The sequence below is a fragment of the Macrobrachium rosenbergii genome, chromosome 26 (genome assembly GCF_040412425.1).
Source record: "Macrobrachium rosenbergii isolate ZJJX-2024 chromosome 26, ASM4041242v1, whole genome shotgun sequence".
NCBI classification, from domain to species: domain Eukaryota; kingdom Metazoa; phylum Arthropoda; class Malacostraca; order Decapoda; family Palaemonidae; genus Macrobrachium; species Macrobrachium rosenbergii.
In genome coordinates, this window is record NC_089766.1 from 49339432 (window position 1) to 49362718 (window position 23287).

The window sequence follows — 23287 nt, forward strand, 5'->3', positions numbered from 1 at the left end:
AAAGAGGTTAAAGGTGCCGTTGGAATGATCAAGGAAACAGCTGGGAATAGTTGGGTTAAAGTCAGATGACGACAAGGAGCACATGGAGGTTCCCCTGTCCAAATCCAGTGATGGATAATGGACGGTGGCTTGAAGATGGTACTTGAATGATGCAGAGGTTGACCTTTGTTGGATCATGAATAACACTTCAAATAACATTTTTACTATTCTATCTTTCTGTGCCGGCTTTGTCTGTCCGTCCGCACTTTTTTCTGTCCGCCCTCAGATCTTAAAACCTACTGAGGCTAGAGGTCTGCAAATTGGTATGTTGATCATCCACCCTCCAATCATCAAGCATGCCAAATTGTAGCCCTCTCGCCTCAGTAGTTTTTATTTTATTTAAGGTTAAAGTTAACCATAATCGTGTTCTGGCAACGGCATAGGCCACGCCACCACCGGGCAGTAGTTAAAGTTTCATGGGCCATGGCTCATACAGTATGCCGAGACTACCGAAAGATAGATCTGTTTTCGGTGGCCTTGATTATACGATGTACAGAAAACTCGATTGCGCCGAAGAAACTTCGGCGGATTTTTTACTCATTATTATCATCATTTTGAAAGCTTGGCCATGGTCCTAACGACCACAAGTCTCAATGTACCCAAATGTAGACTCACGCGTATAGGTGTAAGTGAAGGAGACTGTCTGCCTGTATATGTCCACCTACCCTTGAGTCTGATTGTCACTATACCTTCTTATTCTTAGCTTCTTACGCTCACCTTGTCATTAAACTCATAAATGCATAGACGTGCATGAAGGTGGAAAATCCGTGAATGACACTACTTATCTTGTCTTTGCAACTCTTACACGGTTTTTTCGTCAAACGTCTACCCCTTTGAAGGAATTTCAGTTAATCTGTGCTTTTGGCCCCTAGCTGCAACCCCTTTCGTTCCTTATACTGTACCTCCTTTCATATTCTCTTTCTTCCATCTTACTTTCCTCAACCCTCTCCTAACAATTGATTCATAGTGCAACTGCTTTGAGGTTTTCCTCCTGTTACACCTTTCAGACCTTTTACTTTCAATTTCCCTTTCAGCGCTGAATGACCTCATAGGTCCCGGTTCTTGGCCTTTGGCCTAAATTCTATATTCAGTTCAAATCAATTTAGTTAATCTTGGTGAAAAGGCAGACCATCTTTCTTAGATGAGTTTAGAGGGAGATTGTCCATCTGTCTTTATGGTCCGTCAGTGCGTCTGTCATACTTACATTGTTATCTCAAATCCTCCTGCAAGGTTGACTGTTATACATAGATACATGAAGGAGAATATCAGCTGTCTGCCTGGCAGTTTTCAATTTTCCTTAGTTTTGCTAATCTTCGTACATGGCTGAGGCGGGGTGGGGGGTGGGGGAAGGTGAGGTTTAAGCCAGACTTGTTTAATCTTGACATCACTTTTCTCTTACATGGTTTAATTTAAAGGATTTTAGTGATAAGGTAGACCCTCATACTATCCATAAATGTTCATGCAGGAAGATCGTCTGTATGTGGGTACGTTTGTTTGCCTATCACCTTTACCTTGTCGTTTTAACTCGTCCCAGATGGTGAAAATGATATATTTTAGAATTGGTACAAAGGTAGGCAACCATTTATAGCTTTTCATGTAGTGAGACTGCCCGCGTGTGTGCCTGATTTCACCATTAGAAATTCTCCTTGAGAGAATACTTTGTTGTTTTTCTTACCAGTCTGGTTTACAAATCTCGCATTAGGTGGCCCACCTCATCGGAGAAGACTTAATATTTGCGTAATTTTCATTATGGAGATGCATTGAAGAAAATAAAAAGATCCCGCCCTGCTATTCTTCTTGTGAAAATAACAAACACAAAGTACGTCTCGTGGATGGATGCAGCAGCTTAATTTCAAAAGATAAACAATGAACAGCAAGAGGCAGGAGACTTACAAGAAGAAAAATGGGTGTCGCAGTGTGTGTGTCTCTTGGGGGGGGGGAGTGGGTTGGGGTTTGGAGGTTGGAGTAGGTTAATGGCTCCTGAAGAGGCTTTTATGTGTGTGTGTGTGTATTGGAGTGGCTTGAGTGAGAGGAAGTAATTGCACGGGAGTCTTCTCTTCAAATCAGTTTGAAGAGGGTAAGTAGAGCTGTGACTCATGCTGTGAATGCTACATATCTGGTGTACTTCTCTCTCTCTCTCTCTCTCTCTCTCTCTCTCTCTCTCTCTCTTTAACTGCACAAATGCACACGCACATGGATGTTACTTTGTAACAAATGTTTATATGAAAATGTACAATTCATCCATTTACATTTTATTGTAATTCATCGTATTAATGTAGACTTGGATAATACACTTGGTTGGAGCAGGATTAACTTCTTTCATTTTAATGTTCTTTAACCTAACCTAACTTAACCTTCATAGCATTATTTGAAAATATGTGAAATGGACCTCTCCGACCTTGGGAATAATTACTACTGTTGTTTTGGAAAGATGATAATATACATGACTGGCGAAGTCTGCTTTGAATAATGTGCGTGTGTGTGTGTGTGTGTGCGTGTGTGCTCTATAGGCGACACAGTAACTAGCCTACTTCTCACAACAGTTTCTTGAGATCTGTATTGGACTTATTCTTCCTTATATATATATATATATATATATATATATATATATATATATATATATATATATATATATATAGAGATAGATATAAACATAGAGAGAGAGAGAGAGAGAGAGAGAGAGAAAAGAGTTGCATCGTGAGTTACATAATTCATTTTAAAAGAGCGTCCCCAGACCGTTCTTTCCTCTCGCTGTTTCGAACGCAAGTCTTTTCATTAGTCATAATAATAGCCACCACTGCACTAAAGACACAGGGAAGCAGACACATTATACACCTTCACTATCGCCACGTGAATATATTTATAGAATCCTATTATTATTATTATTATTATTATTATTATTATTATTATTATTATTATTATTATTATTATATTATATCCGTGAGACAAACAAACATATACGATTTCACTACCATGATGTGAATTTATTTATGGAATATTATTATTATTGTTATTATTATTATTATTATTATTATTATTATTATTATTATTATTATTATTATTATTATTATCATTATTATTATTATGATGATGATGATGATGTCAGTGGCGCCTTAAGCGAATGCACGCGACGTCTTGAATATTATTATTATTATTATTATTATTATTATTATTATTATTATTATTATTATTATATATCATGTCCGTGACGCCTTAAAGGAATGCACGCGACGTCTTAAATATTATTATTATTATTATTATTATTATTATTATTATTATTATTATTATTATTATTATTATGTCCGTGACGCCTTATAGGAATGCACACGACGTCTTGAATATTATTATTATTATTATTATTATTATTATTATTATTATTATTATTATTATTATTATTATTATTATTATTATTATTATGTCCGTAACGCCTTAAACGAATGCACGCGACGTCTTAAATATTATTATTATTATTATTATTATTATTATTATTATTATTATTATTATTATTATTATTATTATATCCGTGACGCCTTAACAAATGCACGCGACATCTTGACTATTATTATTATTAATTATTATTATTATTATTATTATTATTATTATTATTATTATTATTATTATTATTATAGTGTCCGCGAGCGACGACGGTCCTGAACGAGCAAGCGAGGTCCACCTGCACTTGCAGCACCGTCGGCGCCTTTGATGCGGAGGATCGTTGCAGAAATTAGCATCTCGATTTTTTTCCCCTTTTCCCTTTTTTGGCGTCGCCTACGACACCTGGGCAGTTTATTGCCGTACTCTGATGGACCTTGTGATAAAAGGTGTCTTCGCTGAGAAATGTCACTTTATAGACTGGAATTACATTGTCTCTGCTTATAGAGGTCTTGCCGCCGCCGCCGCCGCCGCCTCTGCCTCTTCTCTCTCTCTCTCTCTCTCTCTCTCTCTCTCTGGCTGTTTATCCAGCGAAGAAATGCTCTTTTAGCTTTTCCATTTTTCCAAAAATATAATTATATAAATATAATTACAAAAATAATTTAAATAGTTATGATTATATAAATATATTATATATATATACTATATATATATATATATATATATATATATATATATATATATATATATATATATATATATATATATATATATATATATATAATTTACATAGATCATTTGCTAATTTGTTATTACAAATCTGTCTTCAGTGATTTACTTTTTATCCTTTTTCTTTTTTTAAGCCTTTTAGTCTACTATACATTACTGTCGATGTATTATTATTATTATTATTATTATTATTATTATTATTATTATTATTATTATTATTATTATTATTATTATTATTATTATTATATTTAAAAACTGGCATTAGCTGGCAAAACAAGTTACCACCGAGTAAAATGTCATTATGTGGAAAAGGAACAATACAAAGAAAATGACAAATAAGTCAAGAGGAGGCAACAAACGTATATACAAGTATATTTAGTAATACATAAAATACTTAAGTCCAGGGAACAGTTTTTAAAGTTGTTTGACACCTCCGTAGAATGATTAGCACCTGCATCATCGACACCCCAGGAAAGCATTTTTCCGCTCATCACTCTAATTTACTTCACTTATTTCTGATTCTGTCATTCGGGAGAGTTTTGCTCCTAAATCCTTAGATCAAACCTAACGTCAGATCACTCCGTAGGGGGCTATAGTGTCGTCCGTGCACCTATTGCTGTGCACTGTTGGCATTACTTAAGGTTCTTTGCAGCGTCCCTTCGGCTCCTAGCTGCAGCCCCTTCATTCCTTTTACTGTACCTACATTCATATTCTCTTTCTTCCATCTTACTTTCCACCCTCTCCTAACAATTGATTCATAGTGCAGCTGCGAGGTTTTCCTCCTGCTACATCTTTCAGACCTTTAGACTGTCAATTTCCGTTTCAGCACCGAATGACCTCGTAGGTCCCGGCGCCTGGCTTTTGGCCTAAATTCCATATTCTGCCTCTATCTAACATCAGGTTACTGGTAATGTGTTTGTTCCTTTAGTAAAGTACTTTTGACGAAAATCAGTAGTTTATCGGCTAATCTCATTGACGGGTAGGTTAGCAGTGATTGTTTTTCTGTTCAAAGTCGACGTAAAATAGCTTTCTTGTTTACAAGCAAGTTATTGAAATCCTGACACGTGGTGGTGCTGACTTCTAATAAGTAAATGAAGAAATGTGAAATAAAATTGTGCATGGTGCACTGGTTACTATAAAAGCAAACTATTCCTGTTAGGAATGCAAGCATAAATCACAAGTCATCTGTAAAAAAAAAATCATTTGACAAATAACGTTAGTACATTTAACTGTCGTTGAATTACGTCAAACGAATTTCCCTGATTTGTTATTTATGGCAAAGAGAGTGTCGCAAAGGAAGTACCCACGATGGTAAAACGTTAATGTTCTGTCTTGATGTTCTTCACCCCGAGATTTGGCTTTGCTAGTTATAATAGCGTAGCATTACTTTTTGATAGGTTACAATATGTTCTCTATATAATGCATATGGAAACGAACTTAGATTTTCTTGCGATTCTGCTGAATTATTATTGTTATTCACAAGGTGACCCCTACTCATATGGAACAATCCCACCAAAGAGGCCATTGACTTGAAATTCAAGATTCCAAAGATTATGGTGCTCATTAGGAAGTTAGAGAAGGGTGAAGAAATCTCACTTATTAAAAAGAGAACAAAAAATAAATAAATAGATAAAAATGTATTAAAATGCAAGGAGAATAGTATTAGGGTAGTAATGCATTGCATCTTCGCTTGAGCTTTTGAAGTTGCAGTTGCACATCCTCAAGGAGACTGTCCCACAGTAGAGCGGTGTGAGGAGGAATAAAGGACCTCTGGAATTGGGAAGTTCGACAGCGAGGCAAAACGTTTACTGCATATTGGTGCTTCTGCTGTTCAGCGAATCTGGTTGCTGTCGGCAGGAAAAGGGGGTCAGGAAAGTTCTCTATTAAAATACAACTTATGAAAAAAGTGACAAACAAGAGACCATCCTTCGATGGTCCAAGTCATAACTGCAAAAGGAGGGAAAGTCAATGTATTTTACATATATATACTGTATCTGCTTTTGTATTAAAGATTGTTAAAAGCAAAAATTACCCCCCCCCACCATGGTTTTTACATTTGTGAGATTTATATTTTGTACAGCTGAAGTTACAAAATCCTTGTAAACTGATTTTTGGTTTCAGAATTAAAAATTTTTTAATTATCAACGTTCTTCAACGTACAGTATTACGTTTCTACATACCTAGGAGAGTGAGGTAGAGCGCTAGGGACTCGCTGATTCCTGGAGAATCGCAGTTTTATCTTCTGAAAGCAATTCATATAGAACTTGCCAAAAAAGTAAGTCGTCCGTGGACGTGAGATAAACAACAAACGCCGGATCTTTTTTGGGGGATTACTCTTATCTTTGGGACGATCGGTGTTCTGAGCCTGAGAAGTTTGTGATGTTTCTCAGGTATGACTCCCATTATGAAAATTGTCTGCTGTCAGATTTGTAAAGACAATCCAATAAGTTTGCTGGAAAGGTAACGTGACCTTTGCAAAGGCATGCGAGCACGGATTGAATAATAATAAACATTCTGCCATGCTATTATGCTGAAAGGCCACAATAGCCTCTCTTTCTGTTGCGTTTCATTCTTATTGACATCCACAATAAATTCTTGTCGTCGTGATAATGGAATTACGTATATTCCTGCACCGACTGTGAAACCTGCGTGATTTGATGGACGCTAAAAGACTTTGCAGAGACCTTTTGCATCGCAGATGAGTAAACAAAAGGGAACATTCGACGGAGAAGTTAACGAAGCTTAGGAACATTAAAAAATGGGTAACATATGGTAGATAGAATATAGAATTGAGGCCAGGCGCTGGGGTCTACGAGGTCACTCAGCGCTGCTGAGAGGGAAATTGACAGTAAAAAGGTTTGAAAGGTGTAACAGGAGGAAAACCTCGCAGTTGCACTATGAAACGACTGTTTAGGAGAGGGTGGATAGGAAGATGGGCGAAAGAGAATATGAACTGAGGTACAGTCAAAGGGGGCCGAAGGGACGGCGCTGCAAAGAACCTTAAGTGATGCCTCTTTCATGGGTCGCTTATTAGTCAGTAGCTGCTCCCATCGATGAAGATCCGAGATAGGTGCGGCATATTTATCAAACTTCGTTTCGTTGCCTCCTCCAAATCTTTGTAAACTAACTTTTCTTCCCTTCATTAGGGTATTTGGCTATGAAACCCTAAAATGTAAAGAGTACAACTTCATAGACAATAGGAAGTACATAGACTTTAGCATCTCGAAGCGAGCCGGTGTGAAGGTGGAGGTTGAAGAGGTGTGGCTGTGAGATGGTTGAGTCATATTTTGGATGGAAATGATAGTGAAAGTTGTCGAAGAAGGGGGTGACTGGCAGGAGGCGAGTAAAGAAATGTAACAAAGAAAAACCTGATGGAAAAAAAAGATGTTCGCGATGACATTATGAATTATTAATATTATTCAAATGTATGATAACTCCATAAAATGAGACAACGAAAAGTAGACGGAAAAATACTTAATCTTTGAAAATAACGCTTCGCGTACGGTAAATACCGTGGCATTTTCTTATGGGAAGAAAGCCTCGGTTATAAAAAAGAAAGTATACGTTCTAATTAAAGCTTTCTTTTAACCTTGTGGACTAAAGTTCACTAAAACAATACATTAATATGCAGACATTCGGGAGCTCGGTTAAGAAGCGGGCATTATAAGAGGCACATATACCGAAAAGGGCCGCATGGTTTGGATCAGAAACTGTGGAAGGCATCCTGTTAGTGGAGGGGTTCTGGGGATATGGTGTGCGGGTATATAGGGGAGAGGTGGCGGCGGGGGGAAGGGGAGGGGTGGGGGGGCAGCATCATAAACTCTGGCTGTGGATGAGGTTTGGTTATCAGGCGTTGTGGGCAGGAGAGCTGGGCCGTCCATTTCTCCCCTGACGGCCGAACACGATCTCTCCATTTTGTCTATGAGGTCTCAGCCGTGTCTTCTCAGACTAGCACCTCTCTCTCTCTCTCTCTCTCGGACTTTTTGGAAACTCATCTCCCAGCCTCCCTCCTCTTATCTTTATCTCTTTTTCTCGTTCTTTTATTTCACTTAAGGAAGAGGATTCTACCTGATTTGTTCCTCGAGGTGAAGGAGAAAAGGGGGAGCCGGGATGTGGTGTTTATAAGGGTGACGGTAGACAGGGATGGAGAGGGAGAGAGGGATTGGAGGAGGAGGCTGAGGCGGACAAGGCCGCTAGTTTGATTTCTCTATTAAAGTCTATTAGGCGCACTGCGGCTGACTTAATAGGGGCCGTGGCCGCCCTTTCCCGCCGTGGAAAATAAAAAGTGGTGGGTGTGAATGACTTCTCTCCGGATAACGACGACCTCCTCTCCGGATAGCGATCGTAACGATCGCTTCGTGTACACCCACAGGGCGATTGGTAGATCGCCGTAAATCGCCGGCCTTTTATCTCTCAGATTATAAACTTTTAGCTCAATAATCACCAGGTGGGCTGAATGGAAGAATTTTTTTATATTTTTTTTTTCTTGACTTGTTTTTCGTAGGGCAGGGTGGAAGAAGCCTTGGCAGTTCTCTTATCAGAAGTCTTCTGGAACTGGGCAAATAGCGAGCAGCCACACAGCTAAATTATTGGCAGCCTTATCTAAATAATACCGGTCAGCCGGGAAATCTAACCCCTCTTTGACACCCCTAGATAGACGAAGAGAGAGAGAGAGAGAGAGAGAGAGAGAGAGAGAGAGAGAGAGAGAGAGAGATGAATTCCTACATCAAGTATCGTGAGACGTTAGTAAAACACGGGCTGTGTACAGATGAGAAAATAGCCTCTGGTAAAACTGTACCATTATATAGTGAATGTCAACAGTATTATGATAATCTACCAAAAGCCAAGTGTTGCATAGTAACACATTTTCTTACGTAATGTCATTCCTTTCTCTTTTTGTATCAGCCGTATCTCATATCGACGAAGTCACTGACTCCGGATAATAGTTATGATGATCGTAGTAATAACAATAAAGCCTAAAAGCCAGACGCTGTGTCGAACCATTAAACAGTTTAGAGAGAGAGAGAGAGAGAGAGAGAGAGAGAGAGAGAGGGAGAGATAAAGGGTTCCTAACAATTTGTTAGGCCAACTAATAAACTTCAGAGTAGGGAGGGGGGACCCCTAACCATGCAACAGACCCCTGCTGTTGGCTTCCTGTCTCTGCCCTGACTGCAACCTCCGTGGGGGGGGGGGGTTAGTGCCGTCAGTGCACCCCACGTGGTGCACTGTAGGCATTACTCAAGGGTCTTTGCAGCGTCCCTTCGGCACCAATCTGCGACCCCTTTCATTCCTTTTACTGTACCTCCGTTCATATTCTCTTTCTTCCAACTCACTTTCCACCCTCTCCAACAATTGTTTTATAGTGCAGCCTTTCTGTTCTCAATTCCCGTCTCAATGCTGAATGACCTCATAGGTCCCTGCGCTTGCCCTTTGGCCAAAATTCTATGTATTCCCAGACAAAATACAATGTGTATCCATGTTTTTTTTTTATTTTTGCCATTTAACATTAGTCTACGGGACATGAACTTCATATTTAGACCTGCTATTTTCCAGCCCAGGCCCGGCCTCCCAAACCACTGGCTGGCCCAAATATACAATGAGTATGCAGAATGAGGGTACCTTGGTTTGAGCTTCGAAATGGCACGTAACGTCCTAACGGTCGGAATTTACCATGCTAAGCATTTTTTATGTCAGGGGTACACTAGTCAGATAATAATTATCAGTCAAGAAAAACTGGCAGAAGTTACGCCACGGTACATAACACCACGCCTCTTTGTTCACGGGGAGGGCCGTTGCTTAGCTTGGCGAAGATGTGCTTTCGATCAAATTCTTTTTGTATATTCATCTACTCTTTATTTTTTAAAATGTTTTTTTTTGTGGATTTCATATTAATTTTCATTACAGTTTGTGATTGTCTTGTAAGCTTCCCAAAGCAATAGGTTTTGCGGCTTCGTTAACGATACGTGTGTCGCGTGAGTGGGACTAGATTAAACAAGTATAATATGCGCTGAAGTTTCGAGTTTTCTGTACAGCAGCTACAGCTTATAATCAAGGCCACCGAAAACAGATCTATCTTTCGGTGGTCTCGGTATAATGCTGTATGAGCCGCGGCCCAGAAGCACGATTATGGCTAACTTTACCTTTAATAAAATGAAAACTACTGAGTCTAGAGGGCTGCAATTTGGTATGTTTGATGATTTGAGGGTGGATGATCAACATTCCAATTTGCAGCCCTCTAACCTCAGTAGTTTTTAAGATCTGAGGGCGGACAGAAAAAGTGCGGACAGAAAGAAGTACGGACGTACAGACAAAGCCGGCACAATAGTTTTCTTTTACAGAAAACTAAAAAACAACAGTGCAAGTTCTGTATTGAATCCAGGGGAGAAGACATCAATCTGTCCTCTTCCAGTCCCTGGAAATTTTTAAATATGGTTCAGGTTCAGTTCCATTGACTCGTTACGTCGGTCTGGATTTTCCTAAAAAAATTTTTTTTTACAAAGTTTGAGCAATAGCAAAATATTGTAGCTGATGTTTAATAATCAATTTTCGTTCTTATATATTTATTGGTACTATCATTATTTATTTATCCCGTTCCGCTCTATGTAAGTATAACCCCACTTTGCTCATTCCCTTCAAACCTGAATGACCAATGACGCGTATATAATTCAGATAAACCTATTGGAGCATTTTTCGTATATAAAGATACGCATGTATGGAAACACAGTTCTCTCACCATTGGTGACTAAATCAAATGTACATAATATATCAGATGTTTTAATGCATCAAGAGGTTCTTTTTTCCCCACCTTCTAACATTCACGAAAATACTGAGCAACATGTGGCTATATGCTAATGAGAGTGCAGAACTGTAATTAGCGCATCATTTATGTTAGCGTGATGTCAGGCAATTTATGGTAATAAATTTTAGTATTATAAAGAATATTTATGTCTCTGTTATGACCACGAACACACGCTCAAAATACAAATATTGCAAACTGACATGCATTATTTAAAAACTTGTAAATTATATTATAAATTATATTAATGGGTTTTAATTTTTGAGGTAACATTGTCTTATGGAAAGGTGAAATGTTTTTAATATTAGGAGGAAGGGATAAGTGGAACACCTCTTAAGTGCTGGCTATATAGAATAGAGTGGAATGGAATACAGAATTTAGGCGGACTGCCTAACGCTGGTACCTGTGAGGTCATTCAGCGCTGAGAGGGAAATTGAAATTAAAAAGGTTTGAAAGGTGTACCAGGAGGAAAACCTCCTGGTACACCTTTTGCACTATGAATCAGTTGTTAGAAGAGGGTGGAAAGTGAGATGGAAGAAAGAGAATATGAACGGAGGTACAGTAAAAGGAATGAAAGGGTTTGCAGCTAGTGGCTGAAGGAACGCTGCAAGGAACCTTTAAGTGATGCCTACAGTGTACCGCAAGAGGTGCACTGAAGCCGCTACCCCCCTACGGGGCTTCATAGTTGGCTACATAATTCTGGTATGATTTTCATATCAATCATCTCTGTTGGTAGTACCATAATACCACGTTTGTCCTTTAAAAATCAGAATTTCAGTCAAGGGCTGGTATTTTCCAGCGTCATAAATAAGCAGGGCTGATGGGGATTGATACTTTCAGAATACCCTGGTGATGGAGAGACCAGTGGTCAAGGTCATACGTTGTACTTTGGGTCTATTTATGGCAGGAGCAATGACTTGGCTCGGCGGAAATTTACCTGCCCAGTGACTTTCTTCTCAAACGTGTCATTTAGTCTTATTATGTCACCATCTATCCTGTAGTTTAAAGCGTTGTTGTATTTATATACCAGATTCATTGATCTATTTTTTCTTTTTAATAAGTGGGATCTCTTCCTTCTGTGTTTCCCTTTAGCTTCTCTTAATTCCTAATGAACACCTTTATATTCTTTGGAAGCTTGAATTTCAAGTCAGTGGCCCCTTTAGTGGGCTTGTTCCATATGAATAGGGTTCATTTTCTGAATGATAGTAATAATTCTGGTTGTTATGAAACCTACCTTATATACTCTTTCCAAACAGAGTTTCCGCTGTGTTATGCTGATGCCCATAGATTTTTTTTTTTATCTTTAAGGCCCCATCCACACGACCAGACTTAGTCCGTTGGCAGAAAAATCTGTAAGCAAACAAAAATCTGTTGTCCAGACGGCCGTGCCTATTATACATAACAACTAACATTTAAAAATAAAAATATTATAAGAATATATCCCGTGGATATCAAGTTACATTTGATTCCAGTGATAAACGTATTATAATCCACATGTTCACGATCTCTGTATATTCCAGTGAATATTTTCATTCACGTGTTACATGTAATTTCTGTAGCAATATAAAATTTATTTTTATGCTTTTCATATTACCTGTTTCTTAAAATAAAATTATTGCATTGTCTCTGCCACATTCGTATGCCTAGCAGTCATGTACATTACTGAACACCGGACAAAGTCTGGTGTCTGTGCTCAAAGCGCTCTACAGACACTTCGGCCATGTGTACGGCGGACAGAAGCTGCGAGTCTTTCTGGCAAAGGACAAGTTTATCGCTTTTGTCTGCGGGCAAAGTCGGGTCGTGTGGACGGGGTTTTAGGCTCCAGGTTTCTCTTGTATAGTCTCTTGCCGCTTTCTCTGAAAAATTCATCGCAATCTGCAAATGGTTTGTGGTAAAAATATGGTTTGCGATAAACAGCATCTACAACAATTCCACCTTTGCTGCTCCTAACAAGCGTTATTCTGTATTTTCATGTATACTCGTATACAATTTGTCTTTTTGGGCATCCATCAGTTACTGAAATCTCTGACTTCGATCGTAACCTGCAGAACTGTGAAGAATGGTGTAAAGAAAGGTTATTGATTTACATTGACATATGATGGGATTGTACCATTTATTCCTTGTTTTTTAGGTTACTGAATAATAATAATAATAATAATAATAATAATAATAATAATAATAATAATGTGGGGTAGGTCCACTACAAAGGTAAACAGTGTTGAATGGCACAATCAGCGTCACTTCAGTTTGTAATCTGTCTCAGAAAACATGAGAAATTGGAGTTTGCACTCTACATGAGCAGTCATTTGCACACAGTAATCTGCCCCGCATTAACCCTAAAAGCATAGATTCGAGCCCTGTCCGGACAAATGCACATAAGATATACAATTGATATGCTTAATATTTGACATTATAAAAAAGGACAAGAGGAGTAATTGATGACTATCTCTCTCTCTCTCTCTCTCTCTCTCTCTCTCTCTCTCTCTCTCTCTCTCTCTATATATATATATATATATATATATATATATATATATATATATATATATATATACAGTATATATGTGTGCTTATGTTTTTGTGTATTGGTAAATATAAGTATATATACATATGTATATATATACTTATATACATTTATGTATATATACATACATGAATCTTTATTACATTTGTTAGGAAATGCTATACCTACTGTAAATGAAATTTTATTTTCGTAAGAAGAAATCTAATATCCTGCTCTCGTCCTCCACTGGAAGAATTTCGAATCCTTGCCGATAATAAAGTTCTCTACAACTTCTGCAAGTCCAGCTTTCTCCTTTTCCGCCCCTAAGAATCTGCAGCTCGCTCACTTGAACTCTTCCCAGCGGTTCTCATACTCCTGATCCTCTTATTCAGACACCGTTTAATCCTATACGCCTTAAGTGTTCTCGACTCTCGTATCAGTCAAGAGCTGCGCGCTATCTGGCTTAGATCATATTCTTGCGCGATTCCCCTGGGAGTTTGAAACGGATCGGCCCTTCTGGTTTTGCCCGATCATTAAATCCTGCATTCATCCTTCATCCTAACGACGTGCCCTGGCGCAGTCCTTACCAAAGGAGGGTAACTAGATTCTTTTTCTCCCGAAGGGGAGTAGTGCCATCAGTGCACCTCACGGGGTGCGATGTAGGCATTACTAAAGGTTCTTTGCAGCGTCCCTTTGGCCCATAGCTGCAACCCCTTTCGTTCTTTTTGCTGTACCTCCTTCATATTATCATTCTTCCATCTTGCTGTCCACCCTCTCGTAATGGTTATTTCATAGTGGAACCATGAGGTTTTCCTCCTGTTACACCTTTCAAACCTACCTACTTGCTGTACCTCCATGTTATTTTTCTTCCATGTTGCTGTCCACCCTCTCGTAATAGTTATTTCATAGTGGAACCATGAGGTTTTCCTCCTGTTACACCTTTCAAACCTACCTACTCTCAAATTCCTTTTCAGAGCTGAATGACCTTATGGGTTCCAATGCTTGGCCTTTGGCCTGAACTCTACTATATTCCATTCCATTCCATTCCATTCCGTTCCATTCCAGATTGTTTTTTTCATTTTTGAGGTAGCACTGCAGTGCACAGCTGTCTCTGTGGAACTTACGTGGTCCTGTTGTGTTGCCAATATCGAAACTTTTTGAAACTGTTGAAGCTAATCGGCACTAAAACCCAAAGAAGAATAATAATATAATATCGTATTTGACGGGTACCTCCTGATTAGCTTGCTCGTGAACTCAAGTCGGGGTATATTGACAAGTAAAGCAAATACAATCTTTTTTTTTTTTTTCAAAACACAATATATATTATTTACAAAAGATGACCATTGCAAATTAACGAAGTACAACAAAAAAGGATTGACATAGATTCCTTACATTAACACATGAAGGAACAAGGTTTACATTATATTTAGGAGCACATCTTAAAGAAAACACAATAAAGATACACTATCAATAAAGACATTCAAAGAAAACACAATAAAGATACACTATCAATAAAGACATTCAGTTACAATTAAAAATTTATGATTAATACATTTATATGGAAAGCAGTTTCCCAAGGTGTTTTCCTTACATACAATCCTTTCAGTAATATTTCCCTGACTGGGGGACGAAAACAAGGAGTTAATAAGCAGAAAAACACCTTTGACAGGTGAGTTGAGTGGGTGGGTGGCGCCGAAGTACTATTAATAGCACTTTGGGTTTTTTTCTCATCGTGGTTCTGTTCTATTTTGATGCAATCTCAAGACTTGGGTTTTGTTTTGCGAAAGTTATTTAAAGCTAGAGGACTGAGGGACCTTTCCTAGATAGTGACCCCCCCCCAGGGGTTTTCGGGGGTCGTTATCTAGGACTAAAATTTCTTGGGGGTCATTATCTTTATGATATTTACAGTTTTTTGTTTATGTTTTTTACGGTCATCTCCAACGGGCTTGTACTAAACACGCCGCAAAGGTGGATACATGCCGGGTTAAAACCCTTGGGGGTCGCTATCTAGGAAAGATCCGGATTGAAAATAATAATATGAACGTAAGAACTACTATACAGGTTTAATATAATGTTCCTCTTTCAATTAAAGGGCATCTCTTCATTTCTCTGAATAGAGTAATTGTTTAGGGAACCTAAGTACCCATTGAGAAAGAGATTGAGACACGGATGATTGTTCTCTTTAAAGTATGTCGCCATTTCGTGACCATACATAGTATTTTATGTATCGATATTATAGTTTTTAAAATGTACCTATTCCAGGCAACAAATCCTCTTCATGAGTATTTAAGATATAAACGCTCTTGAATGCCAACGTCGTTATACGGTTGTAGTTGTGTCTTTGTTTTTATTAATTAGCATTGTTCAATTTAAATATTTATTAGTTTGTTGACATATAATTTATTATTTCCAGCTGTTCTCCCAATTTTAGGAAACTTTTTTTTGGCTTGATATCTAAATGGCTGCACGTTTCGAAACAACAACAACAACAACAACAATAATAATAATAATAATAATAATAATAATAATAATAATAATAATAATAATAATAATAATAATAATAATAATAATAATAAATGTGTGCAATAAAAATCCACAATTATATAGTACATTATGTAAAATGCACAAAGACTTTCCAACACTTGAACGTTAGCACTGATGAGGAACACCGTTCAGGTGTTCGAAAGCCTTTGTTTATTTTACATAGCAATACATTTACTATATAATTGTGGATTTTTATTACACAGATTGTTTTTTCACGAAATTGTGAATATCTTAGCAGTTATAATAATAATAATAATAAGTAAAACAAAACACTTATGAATTTCAATCATCGCCTGGATTAGAACGAAACAACCCAAAGATATTTCTTTTTAGGAATCTGCATGAACTGTTAACATATTCAGTGGATGAAGAGAATCTGACAAACTATATTTCAAAGGCAAGTTTCCTGTTCTATTTTCTCTTGCATTTTACCTTCGCGAATAAACACTGCAGAATTTTTTTTTCTCAACCTATCAGTCTCTCCCTTGTTAAACGAGACACGTACACAGACATAGGTAGTGAGGGCCCGGGAGGAACAGCGCTCTTATCTTTATCATCTGCTGATCTGACCGTGGATAAGGAGACACTGCAATCTAAATGTCGTTAAAAACAAATAAAAAAGGTAGTGTGAGCGGTACACGGCAGGTGGCCTTTGGAAGAATAACAGAATTTTTAAAAGCTGGGGAACAAGACCCCAAAGAGTTCATGTTCTTTTAAAATTCCAATTTTTTTTTTTTTAATAGAATTGCTGGTATGGATATTACCATCATACCAGGTGTTGCGTGGAAGTGTCCTCATTGCCCTGTGCTGTTCGAGTGGTTGGGTGGAGTTTATGCATTTCTTCCGGGATGCATATCGGATGCAGAATGAATTGGCTCTCGGCCCTAATAGAGATTAAGGACGGATCAGCAAAATTAAGACCTCGGTGATTAGCTGATCCTGCTCCGTGCTTCCGATCTGTGATTCACTTTGCATAGACGTGAGAAAAATGATTTAGGACTTCAAGATATATTTGACAGTATTTCGAGTTACCTATGACTGTGGGCTTCCTTATCTACTGTAATCTAGAGAATTTATGACCTAATGCTGCCTTAAAGCTTGGTATTATTTATTGACAAATAGGATGACAGAATAAATCTGGATCATTCAACTTTCAAAATGTGTCTTTCACTCTGCCAGCTCATCAGGAAATCATTTTAATAGCAGTGTAATGAAACACATGGCATAACACGGCAATGAATCTTAAGAGATAATGACTACAAATTTCCATTTGCAATGCTTTAGGCGAACTTACGAACTCCATTTGAGAAATGGGACGTACCTCATTTCAACACGTAATTCTGTAGTTTTTGTATTTTAAACATGAATTGAAATCAGGCTAGAAGTGGCCCGATGGACTATACCGCTTGTTTTTCGCGAATTCGGAATTTTCTCAGAAACAGCTGATTAAGGTTCTTTGTAGCGTCCCTTCCTCGGCCCCTAGCTGCAACCCCTTTCATTCCTTTTCCTGCACCTCCTCCGTTCATATTCACTTTCTTCAGTCTGACCTTTCACCCTCTCCTAACAATTGTTTCATAGTGCAACTGCTTTGAGGTTTTCCTCCTGTTACACCTTTCAAACCTTCTTACTGTCAATTTCCGTTTCAGCGGTGAATGACCTCATAGGTCCAAGCGCTCGGCCTTTCGCCTAAATTCTATATTCTGTTCTGTTCAACAAGAACTGGAAAAAGGGGGGCGAAGAAATCAGTTCAATCGCGGAGCCTGGGATTTACACATGGGGGGTCAACCACTTTCCTTGTTAGCCAGACCTCTTCTCGCTTCCAGGTATGGAAGATCTTTAATAATCATTAATCGACACCTTCGTGGGATGAAGCCAAAACCAGGTGATCTTTAATAAAGATAATCGGGTTTTGACTTCATCCCGCGATGGTGTCGATTAATGATTATTAAAGATCACCTGGTTTTGGCTTCATCCCGTGATATAGTGTCAATTAATGATTATTAAAGATCACCTGGTTTTGGCTTCATCCCGTGATATAGTGTCAATTAATGATTATTAAAGATCACCTGGTTTTGGCTTCATCCCATTATAGCGTCAATTAATTATTATTAAAGATCATCGGGTTTTGACTTCATCCCGCGATGGTGTCGATTAATGATTATTAAAGATCTTCCGGTTTTAACTTCATCCCGCGATGGTGTCAATTAATGATTATTAAAGATCTTCTGGTTTTAAAAGGGGAAAACTTTTCTTTATGTTCTTTACATTTGTTTTTCCTAACTCGCCGAAGCTGCCTGTGTAAATAAATGAATAAAATGGATGAATAAATAGGTAAATAACTCTCCAAAGAGAAAGAAAATCAAAACTGTTATATACCACATTCATACTTTATTTGTAGATAGTGCATGGACCCCTGTGCGGAAAGCTTCCTCAACATTATCCCGTTCATACACACACACACACACACACACACATATATATAAGTATATGTATATACATAATAATATATATATGTATACGATATATATAATACATATGTATGTACGCATGGGTTTATATATAATATATATACATATATATACATGCATAAATAAATTAATATATGTATGCATATATAGTACATATCAGTGTTTGTATAGCAGTATATAAATTTTTATTTGGGCATTTAGAACATGTAAAACGGCATTTATCCTTCTTATGAATGATAGTACCGAGTTGCATTTGCACTCTCCCATGAATCACAATAACGAAAACCGCAGACCGAGATGGTATCTGTCCCGTGGTATCGGATACCTCATTTATCAGCTCCATTGTGGTCGGATGTTTGTTTGCCAAGGCCATAATATTATTTCGCCTGGAAGAAAGATTGAAAAGAAACACATTAACGTACTTTACGGTGAAGACCACCGTGCTAGTAAAAAACCATGTTAGTTGCGAAGATTTTTATGATTTTTACTATTATTAAAAAGCCATGAATATTCATAGGAATTGGCGTTGATCAAAAAACAAGTAAAAAATGCGCCGAAGTTTCTTCGTCGCTATTGAGTTTTTGTCCGGTGGTGGCCTCAGCCACGGCCCATAAAACTCTTAGCCGCGGCCCATGAAACTCAGCCACGGTCCGGTGGTGGCCTATGTTGTTGGTACCTATATTGTTGCTAGAAGCAGCCCACGATTATGGCTAACTTTAACCTTAATTAAAATAAAACTAGTGAGGCTAGAGGGCTGCAATTTGGTACGTTTGATGATTGGAGGGTGGATGATCAACATACCAATTTGCAGCCCTCTAGCCTCAGTAGTTTTTAAGATCTGAGGGCGGACAGAATAAAGTGCGGACAGACAGACAAAGCCGGCACAACAGTTTCCTTTTACCGAAAACTAGAACTGCAGATAACGTCACAATGAAGCTAAATATTTTTATCAACATCAATATAAGAATTGTAAGATCTGATATCTCAATATATAAAGAATAAATTAACATAAATGAATACATGTGGTAAAATCCGATAATAAAAGAAGATCAGGTACTCGAGAGTACACTCAGCCGAGAAAATTCAAACCGAACGTTGTGGAAGTGACCATCTGGTGCCTTGCCCTAACACAGCCCAAGTTTGAAAACAATGATTAAGCAGATATTCAAGTTTTTAATTAAAGGAATTATTATTGAAGTAGGAGATGGACCCCCGTAGGGGGTTAGTGCCGTCAGTGCACCTCACAGGGTGCACTGTAGGCATTACTAAAGGTTCTTTGCAGCTTCCCTTCGGCCCCTGACTGCAACCCCTTTCATTCCTTTCACTGTACTTCCATTCATATTACCATTCTTCCATCTTGCTATCCACCCTCTCCTGCCAATTATTTCATAGTTTAACTGCTTTGAGGTTTTCCTCATGTTACACCTTTCAGACCTGCCTACTGTCATTTTCCTTTCCAGCGCTGAATGACCTTGTAGGTCCCAGCGCTTGGCCCTGGGCCTAAACTCTGTAGTCCAGTCCAGTCTGGGAGATGGACAGCTCCACTAACTACCTTGAAACCATTTAACCATCTCGTAAAGGGTTGCGAGATCTGTCACTTATTTTCGAGATCTGTGTTTCATCTGTCATTTCTTGGTGAAAACTCTGCATTCGTTTATTGTATTAGGTTTCTTAATTAGCTGTTTATTGCCACTTGGTAAAATAGTTTCTGTGGTTTGTTTATTTCTGGTGGCATATCATATATATAAAATAAAAATATATATATATATATATATATATATATATATATATATATATATATATATATATATATATTTTCTTCTACAGAAAACTAAAAGTACTTTTGCCATATATGCTATATATTTTTGCTATGTATATCATTATATAATATATATATATATATATATATATATATTATATATATATATATATATATATATATATATATATATATATATATATATATATATATATATATATATATATATATATATATATATATATATATATATATAGTATTAATTTTTATTTAAATACATCTAGAAAGTCATTCTACAAATTTTTCTCCAAAGCTGATTTCTTGAGGTATATATTTAGGGTATGAAAATATGTATTAATGTGTCTTTGCTTATTCGTATATTAATTTATCTGATATTTAGTTGATGATTTTATTGTTTATGTATTAAGCTTTGTCAGATATTTAGTTGACGATAAAACGCCTACAGCTCGTTGATTGCTACATTAAAACTTTGATAACGTCTTAATGACCGAAGATATAGGGTTCAGTGGGAGGCGCCCCGCCGATTTCATCAAACACTCTTCATATTATTATTATTATTATTATTATTATTATTATTATTATTATTATTATTATTATTATTATTATTAGCATTTTAGTAACTTGTAGTTAGGAATAAGTAACGGGGAAATAAAGTGAGAAAATAAAATGAAAGTGAAGAAAATAAGGGCGAAAGTGGTAAAGGAATTTATTTCTACTTCTTTCTCTTCTTCTTCTTCTTCTTCTTCTTCTTCTTCTTCTTCTTCTTCTTCTTCTTCTTCTTCTTCTTCTTCTTCTTCTTCTTCTTCTTCTTAACAATAATTTTTCATAATAATAATAATAATAATAATAATAATAATAATAATAGGCGGTCAACTCGGGGCGTATTGATAAATTATATAAATATGTTATGATCTCTATACATGTTTGTATGTGCGGCTTTAACGTTGAAAATATAGAAATTTTATTTTTGAATGAGCTGGTTACTATCAGTCATATGTATATATATATATGTGTGTGTGTATATGTAGATTATATATACATATACACACATATATATATCTATATATCTATCTAATAAAAGGAGCCCATAAAAACTGCAAAATGTAGAAAGTGTTAATGCTATATTTCAGAGAACAATTCTGTGTTCCTCCTCAGGCAGGTAATGAATTACCTGCCTGAAGAGGGACACAGTTGTTCTGTGAAATATAGCATTAACACTTTCTATACATTTTGCAATTTTTATGGGCTCCTTTTATTAGATGGAAAATTCTGTTTTAAAGGAAAGCATTTCACAGTCATATACATATTTATTTATATGTGTGTGTATGCATATTTGTATGTGTGAATGCATGCATATCCATGTACTTCGCACTCAGTACTGAGCTGTCATAGAGTAGATAGGATTTGCTCTGATTCTAAAGTACAGAAATTAAATTCGATAAAAATTTGTGAAAGGAAATCGATATAATTTCGTACTTCTCTTGATGACTGAGTGACAGTCAACTTTTCAACTCAAAGGATCATACATAGGTTTGGACCCCAGTTAGTGTACAGTAGGTGCACTTATTAGATATACCTTTAGGGGTGATTCATTTCTTTTGTATGGTGAAAGTGTTGTTGGTGGGATATTTGGTACTTAATACCTCAAAGCATAAATATTTCATGCGACAATTTCAACACCCTATTTTGATCTTTCAGACTTCTACTTTCGAAGACGTTCAACGAATATTGAAAAGAACTTATATATATATATATATATATATATATATATATATATATATATTTATATAAATATGAAGCAAATCCGTCGACTTTTATTTTAATCTATAATAATAATAACAATAATAATATATACTACCTATATAATTTATATATATATATTTATATATATATATATATGGAATATAGATTATTATTATTATTATTATTATTATTATTATTATTATTATTATTATTATACTGCATATCCCGTTCTTATCTAGAGATTAAGACCTACTGCATATCATTTCTATTATTATTATTATTATTATTATTATTATTATTATTATTATTATTATTATTTTTATGGATTAAAATAATTGTCGACGGATTTGCTTTATATTTAAATATACTGTAGTATAGATTATTATTATTATTATTATTATTATTATTATTATTATTATTATTATTATTATTATTATTATTATTATTATTATATCCGATACAGGTTCATATTATCGTCGATGGATTTGCTTTATATTTAAACTTAATTCGCGGGGAAGCCTTTAAATGCGGAAGCCACGTAAGCAAAGGGGTAGCGCCGTTAGTGCACCTCACGTGGGGTACTGTAGGCGTTACCGAAGGTTGTTTGCATTTATACCCTGGTTTGCAGCGCCCCTTAATTCGTCCCCTAACAGCACCCACTTTTTAGCCAATTACTTGACCTTAGTTCCCTCTTTTCACTAGTTTGAAGCGGCCTTTTCATGATGTGATTATAGTCTCTTGTTGTCTGTATACCCGTTCCTCTTTGAATTTCAGTTCCGAAATATACAAATTTGAAATGACCATCAGCTGAGGATCATAGCCCACTCTGGGCTCTCTGGGACACTTTGGGCCGTTCAGTGTGGGCCGTTCAGGGCTGAAGACAGTGAAAATACGGAGTTGGAGAGGTTGGAAAGTACGCTGTAAGAAAGGAAGCGAGAACTAAAAGGCTAAAAAGTGGGTGCATATAAGGTCCGAAGGGACCTGCAAACAACCCTTGGTAACGCCTACAGTACACCACGCTAGGTGCATTGACGGCACTATACCCTCTACGTGGCTTCCGCATGTGAAGGCTTCTTCCGAATTAACTTTGAATATGAAGCAAATTCGTCGACAATAATATGAATCTGTATCAGATATAATAATAATAATAATAATAATAATAATAATAATAATAATAATAATAATAATAATAATAATAAAAATAATAATAGTTGTTAAGAAATTCACAATCTCGTGAAAAACAATGTGTAATAAAAATCCACAATTGTATAGTAAATATATTACTATGTAAAATAAACTATATATATATATATATA

At 36.6% G+C, this 23287-nt stretch overlaps 1 protein-coding gene across 4 annotated transcripts in view; it reads left to right on the forward strand.

The window, feature by feature from the left end:
• The window catches only part of LOC136853180 (transcription factor GATA-4-like), a 498363-nt gene that overhangs the window by 42291 nt on the left and 432785 nt on the right, over positions 1–23287 (forward strand). The window lies entirely within an intron of this gene.